Source organism: Rhinoraja longicauda, chromosome 4 (assembly GCF_053455715.1).
Source record: "Rhinoraja longicauda isolate Sanriku21f chromosome 4, sRhiLon1.1, whole genome shotgun sequence".
NCBI lineage: Eukaryota > Metazoa > Chordata > Chondrichthyes > Rajiformes > Arhynchobatidae > Rhinoraja > Rhinoraja longicauda.
Genome location: NC_135956.1, coordinates 37,870,066 through 37,886,764, shown reverse-complemented (window position 1 = coordinate 37,886,764; position 16,699 = coordinate 37,870,066). Strand labels below are relative to the sequence as shown.

Here is a 16,699-nt window from a genome sequence, read left to right as displayed (position 1 = left end):
AGAACGGAGATGAGGAAGAACTTTTTCAGTCAGAGGGTGGTGAAGGTGTGGAATTCTCTGCCTCAGAAGGCAGTGGAGGCCAGTTCGTTGGATGCTTTCAAGAGAGAGCTGGCTAGAGCTCTTAAGGATAGCGGAGTAAGGGGGTATGGGGAGAAGGCAGGAACGGGGTACTGATTGAGAGTGATCAGCCATGATCGCATTGAATGGCGGTGCTGGCTCGAAGGGCTGAATGGCCTACTCCTGCACCTATTGTCTATTGTCTATTGTCTATAAAATTAGAGCACATGGTTTTGGGGGTAAGATATTGACATGGATAGAAAATTGGTTGGCAGACAGGAAACAAAGAGCAGGAATTAACAGGTCCCTTTCAGAATGTCAGGCAGTGACTAGTGGGGTGTCGCAAGGCTCAGTGCTGGGACCACAGCTATTTATAGTATTTATTAATGATTTAGATGAAGTAATTAAAAGTAACATTAGTAAAGCTGGGTGGCAGTGTGAACTGTGAAGAGGGTGCTATGAGGATGCAGGGTGACTTGGATAGGTTGGGTGAGTGGACAGATGCATGGCAGATGCAGTGTAATGTGGATAAATGTGAGGTTATCCACTTTGGTGACAAGAACAAGAAGGCAGATTATTATCTGAATCGTGCCAGATTAGGAAAAGGGGAAGTGCAATGAGACCTGGGTGTCTTTGTTCATCAGTCACTGAAAGTAAACATGCAGGTACAGTAGGCAGTGAAAAAAGCTAATTGCATGTTGGCCTTCATAAGAGGATTTGAGTATCGGAGCAAAGAGGTCCTTCTGTTGTTGTACAGTGCCCTGGTGAGACCACACCTGGAATGTTGAGTGCAGTTTCAGTCTCCTAATTTGAGGAAGGACATCCTTGGTATTGAGGGAATGCAGCTTAGGTTCACGAGGTTAATCCCCGGGATGGCGGTACTGTCGAATGAAGGAAGAATGGAATGATTGGGCTTGTATTCACTGGAATTTAGAAGGATGTGAGGGGGTCTTATAGAAACATCTAAAATTATTAAGGGATTGGACAAGCTAGATGCAGGAAATATGTTCCTGATTTTGGGGGAGTCAAGAACTAGGGGCCACAGTTTAAGAATAAGGGGTAGGCCATTTAGAACTGAGATGAGGAAAAACCTTTTCACCCAGAGTTATGAATTTGTGAAATTCTCTGCCTCAGAAGGCAGTGGAGGCCAATTCACTGGATGCATTCAAAAGAGAGTTAGATAGAGCTCTTAGTGCTAGCGGAATCAAGGGTTATGGGGAGAAGGCAGGAATGGGGTACTGATTGTGGATGATCAGCCATGATCACATTTAATGGCGGTGCTGGCTCGAAGGGCCAAATGGCTTACTCCTGCACCTATTTTCTATGTTTCCTTCCCTGTTGTTAATAATCTTTAACCTGAAAAGGCAACCCTGTTCTTTCTACAGTTCCCTTTTAACTTGAGCATTTCCAACGTTTTCTGCATTTGTAGTTTTTTGTTATTTGTATGTTGCAGTTTTTCAACAGGAGGAAGGAATGTTTGCCATTTAAAACCAGCAGTTGCATGCTTGTTTACCCCTAAATCTTGCAAATCATGGCTGAAGGCTGCATGAATCAATTAATGCAGTTTGTCGAGCTGCACAATGTTCAGTGAACATGTTTAGGTAACGTCATTTAGCACGTCACTTGCCTGGAAACAAGACTTACTGGACTGATCTCTCAATTGCCAAGAGTACACTCAGTGGAGTTCGCCTAAAAAATGTTCAAAAGCTGAGGCATACTTCTTCTTGATTTCTTATGGCAAATCATGCGATGAGGCCCAAACAATGTACAAATGTAGTCATTTCCTTGCATCTCAACCACCCACGATAACATGTAGAGCAATTCAATTGCTGGCTGCGCTCTGCATGTTGGGGATGGTAGTTCACCCTCCGTTTCGATTACACTCCCCGTCCGCACCCTATGAACTACAATTCCCAATAGGCGCCGCGTCACGTCGTTCGTGGTCCTTGAGCACGTGACGCGGCTGGGGTTTGCAGCTGGTTGTTTCTGCGTACTTCCAACATCCAGTCACTGCAGGGGTAGGCAATTGTTTTATATCATATATTTGATAGAGCAGAAATGTGTCTGTGATATGTATGTAAATATTTATTGTGCAATTGCATTGTCCAGGTTTGTTCTCGATATGAATCCTCTTGGGTTTTTTAAATATATCTATAGCATATATTTTTTAAAACCTATGTCTATTTTGGGGGGAAGTCAGAACATGCAATCTGATTCCTATTATTAACATGTTCAGGTTTCAGCCATTATAGTTTGGATTGTCCCAGGTGAGTTTTCTGTGGGTAAAGGGGTGGGGAACGCAAACTGAAACTAACCTTGTGTTTGATCTGCAGCGATACTTTATACATAAAGTTGCTATTAACAGCAATATTCCTGCTAGATTGGAAGTGTTTTTGGAGCATGTTTTAATGATAGTGGACTGGAAATGATTGATGTGAACTGAATTGGTTGACGGGTTATCGCAGTTGAGAGACTTGTTAAATAACTGAGACTAAGGAAGCATTGATTTTAGTCTTTGGTAACGTTTACAGAATATTGAATCTGTTCAGTCCTTTTTTTAAGTGATCATGAAGAGTTGGTTAACATTTCAAGGATTTTTGTTACCAATTTACTTCGCATGACAGTGACAGCGTACCGAATGATCCTGAATAAGGAATTCTAAAACTTTCAACACTGGCTTGTCAGATCCCACATGTGATAGTCCTGTGATCTTGCCAAGATTTAATTATTGTGAATGACTGTACCATTTATCAAAACTTCTGTTCAGTTCTCAATTTTAACTGACTACTCTTTTAATTTAAGCAGAGTTCATTTGTTTTAATTACTTTTGGATATGTGTATTTTCACTTATCCTTTGTTTTTAAATGCAACCATAAAAGTAATGCAACACATAACTTGCATTCTAAAATAAAATTAATACATTTTACCTTGTTTGCAAGTCACTTGAGAATAAAATCATAGAACTTCGAACAGTGCAGGAACAGGCCCTTTGCCCACAATGTCTGTGCCGAACATGATGCCAAAGCCAACTCTTACCTGTCTGCACATTATCCATCTCCCTCTATTTCTTGCATATCCATGTCCCTATCCAAAAATCTCTTAAATACCACTATTGTAACTTTCTCCACCACCAGCGCAGTGCATTTCAGGCACTTAACACTCTGTGTGAAAAATAAAACTCGCCCTGCACATCTTTGAACTTTACCCCCTCTCACTTTAAAGCTATTTTAATTCTGGGAAAAGTTCGATCTGTGCTTCTCATAATTTTATGTACTTCTATCAGGACTCCCTGCAACCTCTGTTGTTCCAGATAAAACAACCCAAGTATGTTCAACCTCTCCATGTAGCTAATGCTCCCTAATCCAGGCAACACCCTGGTAAATGTCCTCTGTACCCTTTCCAAAGTCTTCACATCCTTCCTGTAATGAATAGACTGACCAGAACTGCATGCAATACTCCAAATGTAGCTGAACCAAATTCCTATAATACTACATCATGTGGCCCTTGTGGCTAAAGGGATCAGGGGGTATGGAGAGAAGGCAGGTACAGGTTACTGAGCTGGATGATCAGCCATGATCATATTGAATGGCGGTGCAGGCTCGAAGGGCCGAATGGCCTACTCCTGCACCTATTTTCTATGTTTCTATGTTTCTATCATGATTTTTGGACTCAAGGCCGTGACCAATGAAGGCAAGCACACCATATGCCTTCTCTACCACTCTATCTACTTGTGCTGCCACTTTCATGGAGTTATGGACTTGGACCCCACAGTCCCTCTGTAAAGCAAGGAGGACAACTGATCATTTGAAGGTGGGGGTATTAAATTTAGTGAGAGATTTCCACCCTTCTGCTAAAGTTAACATGTTTTCCAATCAATCATGCCTTGTGGTCTTAAAGGAGAAATCTTCAGTTTAGTGCATTGCATACCACTCCAGTACCTCCAAAGCAATATGACTCAGAAAATAATGTCTGTGAGATTTGTTAACAACATAATGGAAATATGCTGATTGCACACATATCCTCAAGTCACTTATTGTCCATTTAGAATTTTCAAATTGCACTTAAGAAGTCGTTTAGCTCGTCTAATTGTTGTGAAGAGAAGATACAGAAAATACTTAATTGACTTAAGTTATTTTTAAAGTTGTATATTTCATGTTGTACCTTGGATTTCCGTAATGCGTATGACGCAGAGTCATCTCATAATGTGTCATCATGTGCAAGTGAGCAAGTGCGAGATAATTGAGGCAGAGGTAATTGAAAGAGTGGACCTATTGGAGTCTGATGAGATTGTTAATGATTGTATGGTCAAAAGAAAACAAAACACACATGCAAGTGTTGAGTATTAAAGAATTAAATTCCACCGCATGTCCATGCTGCAAACCCATCTTTCCTTGGAAACAGTGAACAAAGCTCCTTGGAAACAGAGAACAAAGCTTCAAGTGTGGTACCACTAAAGCCCCATACCATGTCAGTAAGATTTCTTTACTTTTGTACTTGGGTAAATAAATGATTTGCTTTTCATTTGCCGTGGTTATTCCGCCAAATATCGCACCATGCATTAAAATATATCGGTCTAGAAATACTGTGCGCTTTGTGATTGAATTTTATCTGAAATCCAGTCATGAAGTGTGATTGGGTTGTTCATGCCCTTGGTCCTCAAGTTCATGTTTATTGATATATGCTTGAGTACAGCGAGACACCGGTACAATGAAAACTATTGCTTGTGACAGTGCCAATGTAACATAGATTCAAACACACCAAAAACAAATTATATGTAAATTGCACAAAATTCTAAAAGAAAGATGACTGTACAAAAACATAATTGGAAAAAAGAACAAATGCATTCTCATGCAAGAGGTGGGTCCTTAGCAAATTAGACCAAATCCTCTGTGAAATCATCTGACTGCACTTCACTAAATAAGTAAAATGAAGGCATGGAACATACGTTTTGATGTGATTTTGCCAAAATTTCAGAATTAAGGCCCACAAATAGTTTGAACCACCCATACTTTAAATGTAAATTTGTAGGAAGGAACTGCAGATGCTGGTTTAAACCGAAGATAGACACAAAAAGCTGGAGTAACTCAGTGGGACAAGCAGCATCTCTGGAAAAAAAGAATGGGTGGCGTTTTGGATCGAGAAAAGAAGGGTCTCAACCCGAAACATCACCCATTCCTTCTGTCCAGAGGTGCTGCCTGTCCTGCTGAGTCACTCCAGCTTTTTGTGCCTATTAACTGTAAATTTGTTTGGCTATATTACAGTGGCTGGACTTTACCATATCCACTACTGTAGATGTGCCAAAGATATTTTCTTTTGTTGGGAGAATCTAGAACTGGGAGTCATTGCTCATTTAAACCAATGAATCGTATAGTTAAGACGATGATGAGATAATCTCTTTTTTCGGCAGGCAATGAATCTCTTTGGATCTCTTCCTCAAGAACTGGTGGAAACTATCTTTGAATATTTTTAAGGCAGAGGTAAATCGCTGCTTGGTTGGCATAGAGGTGAAAGGATATTCAAGCAGAATGTGCTGGGAATGCACAGCAGGTCAGGCTGCATCTGTGGGAAAGTGAATCTGACTCAGTGATCCTTTGCTAGAACTGGGAAGGAGACAAAAGAAGCTTGAGCAAAACAAAGCGCTGGAGTAACTCAGCAGGCCAGGCAGCATCAGAAGAGGAAATGGTCAGGCAACCTTTTGGGGCCAGGTCCCTTCTTCAGATAATCTCTTTTTTTCCCCAGAAAGTTCTGACCCAAAATGTTGCCTGTTCATTTCTTCCACGGATGCTGCCTGACCAGTTGAGTTACTCCAGCACTTTGTGGATGAACCATCCTACCAACAACCCGAGAACAGTTCGGAGCTATTATCGACCTCATTGGAGACCCTCAGATTATCTTTGACTGGACCTTAATTGACCTTATAGTGCATTTAACGTTATTCCCTTTATCATGTACCTGTACACTGGGGATTGTCGATTGTAATCATGTGTTGTTTTTCCGCTGACTGGTTAGCACGCACCAAAAGCTTTTCACTCTCCTTTGGTACATGTGACAATAAACAAAACTAAATGAATACGGGTCCAGTTCAGATGAAGGGTCTCAACCGGACATGTTGACTGCCCGTTTCCCTCCCCAGATGCTGCTTGACCAACTAAGTTTCTCCAGCAGCTTCTTATTTCTTCAGATTCCAACAGATGCAGCCTCTCATGCCGACAAGCTTTTTATCTCCTTCACAATTCTGACGAAAGATCTTCAACCTGAAACACTGGCTTTGATCGGATACAGTCACCATGTTGAAGAGACATATATTCAGACAGATAAATAGGCAAGCCATGGAAGTTTTCAAGAGAGAGTTAGATTTAGCTCTTGACTTAGGGCTAAGGGAATCAAGGGATATGGGGAATAAGCCAGAACGGAGTACAGATTTCAGATGATCAGCCATGATCTTATTGAATGGCAGTGCTGGCTTGAAGAGCCGAATGGCCTACTCCTGCACCTATTTTCTCTGTTTCTATGTTTCTCTTCATACAGATGTCACCGGATCTGTTGGGTATTTCTAGCATTTTCCGTTTTTCCTCTTATATTTACAGCATCCATTTTTTTGGTTCTGATTTGTTTTCGCTTGTTAGATGAAAGATTTCTGCAGGTGGAGTGGATTGTGGAGCGGAGGTTACATTTGGATTAAAAAGAACAGGTTGGGCAGCATCAGTGGAGGGAAATGGGTAGATGTTGTTTTCAGGTCAGGACCATTCTTCAAGACTGGAGTAGAGGGGATGGAGGATGAGATGCAGAACAGGCTTAATGGGCGTAAAGGCCTTTTCGTACTTCCAATTTGTATGGAAGCCACAAAATGCTGGAGTAGCTCAGTGGGACAGGAAGCATCTCTGGAGAGAAGGAACGGGTGACGTTTTGGGTCGAGACCCTTCTTCAGACTGATGTCAGGGGAGTGATTGGTACAGAGATAGAATGTAGTTGGAGACTGTAAGACTGGTGGGAGAACTGGGAAGGGGAGGGGATGGAGGGAGAGGGAAAGCATGGGCGACTTGTAGTTAGAGAAGTTAATGTTCATACCGCTGGGGTGGAAGCTACCCAAGCGAAATATGAAATGCTGTTCCTCCAATTTGTATGTTTGTTTATAAACCACGCCCTTTATCATTGATCTTTGGTCTAGCTATCTATATCCTTACTATTCTTGGAGCGCTGATCAAATAAATTGCCAAGCAGATACAGAGTCCACAGGTTATGTAAGTGTTATGTACCTGAGCTATCCTGAAGGCGATTTCTCTGTAAGTCAGAAATATCATTTTGTTGTAGTACCACGTATGGTATAGTAACATTGCTTCACATCCACTTGCTATAATTCTTTAATTTCATTCAGGAATCACCCTAACACTACCCATAATCAAACTAATGGAATATATACCAGATTTTGTCATAACTGAATATCATGAAACATTTTTTATTATTACTCGCTCAGAAAATGGTTTAAAATGTATGAGCGAATCTGCATAAAGATGAATTTTCATTTGTCAGATCATTTGTAATCCTGGGAGCCTCTGAATCAGTTTTTTGTTATTGCCCTGTGTACCATTACTGGTAATTTCATAGTATGATAGTTACAATTACACGAGTTGAAGAAGAATCTATTAGGAGGAGTCATAGAGTCATACTGTGTGGAAACAGGCCCTTTGGCCCAACCTGCCACACCAATCAACATGTCCCATCTACACTAGTCCCACCAGTCTACGTTTAGTCCATATTCCTCTAAACCTGTCCTATCTATGTACTTGCCTAATTGTTTCTTAAACATTGCAATAGTTCTTGCCACAACTACCTTCTCTTGTTTCACACCACCCTTTGTGTGAAAAAAAACCCCACGGATTCATATTAAATCTTTCCCTCTTCAGCTTAAGCCCATGTCCTCTGGTTGTCGATTCCCCTATGCTGGGCAAGAGACTTTGTATGTCTACCCGTTCTCTTCCTCTCGTAATTTTATGCACCTCTATAAGATCACCCCTCATCCTCCTGCGCTCCAAGGAATAGAGTCCCAGTCTACTCAACCTCGTCCTTTTGATCAGCCCCTCGAGTCCTGGCAAAATCCTCGTAAATCTTTTCTTTACCCTTTCCAACTTGACAACATCTTTCCTACAACACGGTGCCCAAAATTGAATGCAATACTCTAAATGCAGCCTCATCAACATCTTATATAACTGCAACATGACCTCACAACTTTTATACTCCGAAGGTGAACAATTCAGCAGAAACATTTTGGTTATATATACTGAACAACAAAGAATGCAATACTCTTGTGGAATTGTATCTGTGAATATTGACAATAGCAATGTATAGCGATGCACATAAACAGAACGATCAAAGGAAAAATGTCGCACAAGCAAAATGTTAGATTTAAGAAGGGAAGTCACTTTTCAAAGAATGATGGAAGCAAATAGTATAAGCTGTTATGTTCGGAAATTTTGGGGGGATTTTTGGGACAGCTTCTTGGTACAAAATATTTATAACCGTAAGAAAAAAATTAGAACAAAGAAATGGCAGACGAGTTAAACCGTTACTTTGGATCTGTCTTCACTGAGGAAGATACACACAATCTCCCAAATGTTCTAGGGGTCGGAGAACCTAGGGTGATGGAGGAACTGAAGGAAATCCACATTAGGCAGGAAATGGTTTTGGGTAGACTGATGGGACTGAAGGCTGATAAATCCCCAGGGCCTGATGGTCTGCATCCCAGGGTACTTAAGGAGGTGGCTCTAGAAATAGTGGAAGCATTGGAGATCATTTTTCAATGTTCTATAGATTCAGGATCAGTTCCGGTGGATTGGAGGATAGCAAATGTTACCCCACTTTTTAAGAAAGGAGGGAGAGAGAAAACGGGTAATTATAGACCAGTTAGTCTGACATCAGTGGTGGGGAAGATGCTGGAGTCAATTATAAAAGACGAAATTGCTGAGCATTTGGATAGCAGTAACGGGATCATTCCGAGTCAGCATGGATTTACGAAGGGGAAATCATGCTTGACAAATCTACTGGAATTTTTTGAGGATGTAACTAGGAAAATTGACAAGGGAGAGTCAGTGGATGTGGTGTACCTCGACTTTCAGAAAGCCTTCGACAAGGTCCCACACAGGAGATTAGTGGGCAAAATTAGGGCACATGGTATTGGGGGTAGGGTACTGACATGGATAGAAAATTGGTTGACAGACAGAAAGCAAAGAGTGGGGATAAATGGGTCCCTTTCGGAATGGGAGGCAGTGACCAGTGGGGTACCGCAAGGTTCGGTGCTGGGACCCCAGCTATTTACGATATACATTAATGACTTAGACGAAGGGATTAAAAGTACCATTAGCAAATTTGCAGATGATACTAAGATGGGGGGTAGTGTGAATTGTGAGGAAGATGCAATAAGGCTGCAGGGTGACTTGGACAGGTTGTGTGAGTGGGCGGATACATGGCAGATGCAGTTTAATGTAGATAAGTGTGAGGTTATTCACTTTGGAAGTAAGATTAGAAAGGCAGATTATTATCTGAATGGTGTCAAGTTAGGAGGAGGGGGAGTTCAACGAGATCTGGGTGTCCTAGTGCATCAGTCAATGAAAGGAAGCATGCAGGTACAGCAGGCAGTGAAGAAAGCCAATGGAATGTTGGCCTTCGTAACAAGAGGAGTTGAGTATAGGAGCAAAGAGGTCCTTCTACAGTTGTACCGGGCCCTGGTGAGACCGCACCTGGAGTACTGTGTGCAGTTTTGGTCTCCAAATTTGAGGAAGGATATTCTTGCTATGGAGGGCGTGCAGCGTAGGTTCACTAGGTTAATTCCCGGAATGGCGGGACTGTCGTATGTTGAAAGGCTGGAGCGATTGGGCTTGTATACACTGGAATTTAGAAGGATGAGGGGGGATCTTATTGAAACATATAAGATAATTAGGGGATTGGACACATTAGAGGCAGGAAACATGTTCCCAATGTTGGGGGAGTCCAGAACAAGGGGCCACAGTTTAAGAATAAGGGGTAGGCCATTTAGAACGGAGATGAGGAAGAACTTTTTCAGTCAGAGAGTGGTGAAGGTGTGGAATTCTCTGCCTCAGAAGGCAGTGGAGCCCAGTTCGTTGGATGCTTTCAAGAGAGAGCTGGATAGAGCTCTTAAGGATAGCGGAGTGAGGGGGTATGGGGAGAAGGCAGGAACGGGGTACTGATTGAGAGTGATCAGCCATGATCGCATTGAATGGCGGTGCTGGCTCGAAGGGCTGAATGGCCTACTCCTGCACCTATTGTCTATTGTCTATTGTCTAGACTTTATTTTGTGGGGAGAAATAGTCAATGATCTGAGATTTGATCTGGGCAAATGAAAGCTAACTTGAGTTGGACCAAAGAACAGAAATGAAAGACTTGTGCTGGCCCAGCTGAAAAACATCACAAACCCCCTGCTGGACCCCCTTCAGTTTGCATATAGGGCCAATAGATCGGTGGACGACGCAGTCAATCTGGGCCTGCACTTCATCCTCCAGCACCTAGACCACAAGGGGATCTATGCCAGGATTTTGTTTGTGAACTTTAGCTCTGCTTTTAACACCATTGTGCCAGAGCTACCACACTACAAACTCTCCCAGCTGACTGTGCCTGAACCCCTGTCAGTGGATCATCAACTTCCTGACAGTCTGACCTTTATGTCATGGGCCTCCTCCTCGCCATAGTGAGGCCCACCGGAAATTGGAGGAACAGCACGTCATATTTCGCTTGGGCAGCTTGCAGGCCAGCGGTATGAACATTGACTTCACCAACTTTAGATAGTTCCTCTGTCCCTCTCTTCCCCTCCCCCAGCCCAGTTCTCCCTCTATCATCCTGTCTCCACCTATATCCTTCCTTTGTCCCGCCCCCCTGACATCAGTCTGAAGAAGGGTGTCGACCCGAAACGTCACTCATTCCTTCTCTCCTGAGATGCTGCCTGACCTGTTGAGTTACTCCAGCATTTTGTGAAATAAATACCTTCAATTTGTACCAGCATCTGCAGTTATTTTCTTACATCAACTTCCTGACGGACAGGAAGCAGCATGTGAGGCTGGGAAAGCACATCTCGGACCCGCAGACCCTCAGCATAGAAGCACCGCAAAGCTGTGTACTCTCCCCTCTCCTTTACTCTCTCTACACCAACGACTGCACCTCCAAAGACTCCTCTGTCAAGCTTCTCAAGTTTGCGGATGACACAACCCTGATTGGACTGATCCAGGATGAGGAGGAATCTGCCTACAGATGGGAAGTGACACAGCTGGCATCCTGGTGCCATCGCAACAACCTGGAGCTCAATGCTCTCAAGACAGTGGAACTAATTGTAAACTTTCAAAGAGATCCCCCCTCCCCTCCCTCCCTCCACTCACCATCAACAACACCATAGTCACATCTGTGGAGTCATTTAAGTTCCTTGGAACCATCATCTTCAGGGACCTTAAATGGGGGGCCACCATCTACTCCACAGTCAAAAAGGCCCAACAGAGGATGTACTTCCTGCGGGAACTGAAGAAACACAATCTGCCACAGGCAATGATGGTCCAATTCTATACTGCTATCATTGAGTCCGTCCTCACCTTCTCCATCATGGTCTGGTTTGGCTCAGCCACCAAGCACGACATCCGGAGGCTGCAATGGATCGTTCGCACAGCTGAGAAGGTTGTTGGCTGCAACTTTCCCCCCATTGATGAACTGTACACTGCAAGGGCCAGGAAGCGAGCGGGCAAGATCATCTCTGACCTCTCTCACCCTGGCCACAAACTCTTCGAAACACTTCCCTCTGGAAGGCGACTCCGGACTGTCAAAGCAGCCACAGCCAGACATAAAAACAGCTTTTTTCCACGAGTGATAGTTCTACTCAATAACCAAAGTCTGTGGTCTCTTTTTTGCTCTGGTTTATTGTCACCCACATGTTTAGACCGTAATGGTGTATCCTTATTGTTTTGATGTGTTTATGCTTTATCCTTAATTGTAAACTGTATGTTTGTGTTGTGATTTGTGAGCAGAGCACCAAGGCTCATTCCTTGTATATGCATACTTGGCCAATAAACTCATTCATTCATTCATTCATTCATTAGGCTGAAAAGCTAAAAGGAGAGGTCCATAGAGATTTGGAAGAGTCCATGGTTATATATTGTTGAAATATTTTTGCTAAGTGGAGAAAATAACCCACAGGTTTTCTGGAATACTGGACTTGATATCTCAAGGACTAGAATACAAAGGGCTGGAAATATTCTCCAACTAGGTGAAGCCTCAGCTATCCCAAAATTTGGAATAGTGTGAGTAGATATAAGAACCGAGACTAGCAAAGAAGTTTTGCCGAGACCAGGTTTACTAGCAGCTGGCAGTTCCGTGAAGAATACTGACAATCTGCAGTCCATGTTCCAACTGTACATTCTTTAACAAATGATAAGGTCTGAGAGGATTAGAGGTGAGATGCTGGTGCATCTGAACTCTTTAACCCCATTCATAGACCAGACCAGAGTACATTTGCTCCCTCGGCCTTATCCGTGACTGTCTATGACTCTACTGTGAGGAAAGCTAAGGGAAAATAACTGGTTTAATTAATTATGAACATTAAAGAGGAGGCACAAGGAACAGCAAATGCTGGAAACTTAATTAAAGTATTTAGTATGATGAAGATCGGTCCCGACCCGACCTGAAATGCCACCTATCCATTTCCTCCACAGATACTGCTGACCTGCTGACTTACTCTAGCACTTGGTGGTTTAATTAAAATAAAGTAAGTTATCTGCTATCATTTCAAGGTATTTTAAGTTGTTAAAATCTTCTGCTAATTTTTATTAAATATTTTTATGTCCACTGGAACAGTTTCTGACCATTGGAGACATTCAAAACAATACCAAAGGCCGAAGGCAGTGGTGAGCTGTCAAAGTCTGTCATGGTGCACTGTGGGTGAGGCCTTGGGACCTGAAATCTGAGACTTATTTGAACACTAGGCTGCATTATGATCAGATATTGGCAACTAGGCTACGTTCCCTTGGAATTAGATGATTAAAGACTGATCTGACAAGTTTTCAGAGAACTTTAGCATTGATGGATCGAGGATGGTGTCTAAAGACGAGGGAAATTTAGTCTGGGGAACAAAGTGTGACAATTGCAGCCACGTCTTTTACAGAAGAAATTACAATAGTAACTCTATTCTGTAAATGCAGTCAACATTAGGTCACTGAATCGTTTTAAAATCTGAGTTCAGGATATTTCTGTGAACCAAATGTGAATCCATAATGGAGCAAAAGCATATGTATGGAATTACAGTAAAACTCCAATCATCTATAATCTTCAGGGTTTTGGTGGAGCCATTCGGTATTGCTGCAATGATTACTCCAAAACACATGAATTTACTCGTATAGATATTACACACTGTCATTATCTTTTCAAGATGGTGCTGGCTCGAAGGGCCGAATGGCCTACTCCTGCACCTATTGTCTATTGATGTGAGTAATTTTCACAGCAGCATGGAAATGGGACCCTGATAGGAGTCAAGGGAGTGCAGAAAACTGGACCAGATTGGTTTCTCGTGAGCATTGAAACAGGAGAGTGGTTGAAAGGGAGCGATGGAAACGGAACCCCGGTGTGTTGAAAGGGAGCATTGGAATCAGCATCCCGTGTGCCCGATGCCAAACTCGGAGGCTCTCTGATTAATCACAGAATGGATTGTCAAAACTTTAATATTTCTTATTGAATGGTGGACTAAGCTGAAAAGCCTAATTCATCTTTTCCTATTCTTTGCGTTCCTACAATGTTAAACAATTAATGTATTATGATTAAAGCTGTATTGGCCTTGGGTAAACTGACAGATAAAAGATGCCCCTTGGGTTTCGATTAAATCTTTCACCTCTTACCTTAAACTTATGCTCTCTCATTCTTGTTTTTCCTATCCTGGATAAAACACACTGTGCAGTCACCTTATCCATTCGCCTCATGATTTTATGCACCACACTAAAACAACTTTTCAGCCTCTTGCGCTCCATAAAATAAAGTCCAAGTCTGCCCAATCTCTCTTTAAAGCTCAGGCGCTTGAGTCCTGGCAACATCCTCGTAAATCTTCTCTGCACTCTTTCCAGCTTAAAGACATATTTTCTACAGAAGGGTGACCAAAACTAAACACAGTAGTCCAAGTGTGGCCCTCACCAATGTCTTGTACAACTGTAACCAGCCGGTACATCAATTCCCAGAATAATGAAAACCAGCATGCCAAACTTCACATTCACCACTTGATCTCCCTGCGGTGCCTGATTCAGGAAATTATATACTTGTTCTCCAAGATACCTCTGCTCCTCAACACTCCCAGGGTCTGACCATTCACCGTGAAGAACATGACCTGATTTGACTTCTCAAAATGCAACACCTCACTTTTATCTGCATTAAACTCCATTAGCCATTCCTCGACCCACATAACTAACCGATCAAGATCCTGCTGTAATTCTTGTTAACCATCTTCTCTTTATGATTCCACCTATTTTAGTGTGTCATCTTCAAACTTACAAATCATGCTTTTACATATTCTCATGTAAAAGATGGATGACAGCATATCTCCAAAGAAGTACAGGTTTGTAGGTTAATTGACTTGATAAAAATGTAAATTGTCCATTGTGTTTTTAGAATAGTGTTAATGTGCAGGGATTGTTGGTTGGCGCAGACTCAGTAGACCGAAGGGCCTGTTTCCGCGCTGCATCTCTAAACTAAGCTAAATATCAATAATAGTCATGAGAGAGATGAATGCTATCACTGTGAAGATGGGAATTGAATACATTGTTGAGTGCTGACATTTATAATGATAGCAGTGGAATGTTGCTGAAGGTCAAAGTGCACAATACTGGGCCTTTATCAGTACTTCATTTTCCTATATTCTTAAGGTCCGTGTACTATTGAAATTGAAGAGGCATTGCATTAAAATGTTAGCCACAAGAGTAGAGAAATTATTAAATACAAGAAATCAAGATTAATGGTAAACTAGAAAAGGGTGGATCCATTGGGCCCAAACCTCTCCTGCATTGGTCCAGCACCCTCCCCTCCCACCTCCCCCCCTTCCCCTCCACCCTCCCCACTCACCCACTCCATCCCACCTCAACCCTCCTTATCCCCCCCCTCACCCACTCCATCCCCCCTCAACCCCCCTTATTTCCCCCTCACCCCTCACCCACTCCATCCCCCTCAACCCCCCTTATCCCTCACCCCTCACCACTCCACCCCCCTCAAGCCCCCCTTAACCCCCCTCCTCCCCCTCACCCACTCCATCCCCCCTCAAGCCCCCCTTATCCCCCCCCCTCCCCCTCACCCACTCCATCCCCCTCAAGCCCCCCTTATCCCCCCTCCTCCTCACCTCTCACTCACTCCATCCCCCCTCAACCCTCCAATCCCCCCTCCTCCCCCTCACCCCTCACCCACTCCACCCCCCTTCAACCCTCCTTATCCCCCCTCCTTCCCCTCACCCCTCACCCATTCCATCTCCCCTCAAGCCCCCCTTGAGGTGGTGGTGGCTCAACGGCGACTGTCCCCTCATTCAGTGGCATCGGCGGCTCAACGGTGATGGCAGTTGCTTTGAGTGGGAAGAAGCCCCGGCGGACAACCAGCGCGCTTTGAGTGGGAAGAGCCCGCGACCAATCAGAGCGGCGGCGGCGCTCCCCCCACATGGAACCCGGAACAGTGACCAATCGGGCGTCGAGAGGGAAGTCGGAGCCAATCAATCGACCCTATGTGGGGGGGAGGTGGTAGAACCAATCAAATGGCGATCTCAAACTGGCATCTCTCTCCCAAATGTGCACACGCGGATCTGGCGGCCATCTTACCGTTGTGACGCAAGATGAACATGTAGGTATTAGATCAACGGGTCACAACTGCGCAGGCGCGGACCCATTGGGTTCCCATTGTGTCGTCGAACACGGAGGTATTACTACGCAGGCGCGGCTGACGGGCAAGGCAAGTGGGAGCGATTTATTAAAGTTTAAAAAGTGAATAACATTTAAAATATAACAACCATTTGAACCGCAGGCCAATGGTGAATAAGGTGGACCTAAAATTGTTGCGCTATCGTGTACCGTTTTGTACAAACAATCAAACGAACAAACGAACAAACATACAAGATGAGAGTTTTAGTAATGTACTAGACCAAGTGGACCCGTTAGGCCCAAACCTTCCTACATTGGTGCAGCACCCTGTGCTCCCCCCTCCCCTTTCTCCTCAACCCCCTCTCCCTTCTCCCCCACTCCCCCCTCCCTCCCTCCTCCCCTCCTTTTAAACTTAAAATTGTGAATAACCTTAAAAATATAATACCGATTTCAATAAAACTACTCGCATTATCACTAAAGTGACAATAGTGAGTAAGGTGGGCCTAAAATTGTTGCGCTATCGTGTACCGTTTTGGCTGAAGCTTAGTCACAAACAAGATAACAAACGAGAGTTTTAGTATATAGACATATAGATAGATAGATGTGTCTTGTTGAGAATCGCATAATGTGAGACCTGTCATTCTGGCCCTCATTTTCCATTATAAACAATGATATTGTCGTGGATGTAACAATAATGATATTAAAATGTGCTGATGATACTAAATTAGGGGGCATGGCAAATCTGGTGAAATTAGTAGAATGCTATAAATTGGAATTGT

General features: G+C 43.3%; 1 protein-coding gene across 1 annotated transcript in view; it reads left to right on the top strand.

Moving 5' to 3' along the window:
- Window positions 1–1,997: 1,997 nt before the first annotated feature.
- The window catches only part of tsnare1 (T-SNARE Domain Containing 1), a 574,772-nt gene continuing 560,070 nt past the window's right edge, over window positions 1,998–16,699 (top strand). The window contains exon 1 of the mRNA XM_078398598.1: window positions 1,998–2,075. The gene's annotated coding sequence lies outside the window, so the exon portion shown is untranslated. The remainder of the gene's footprint in view (window positions 2,076–16,699) is intronic.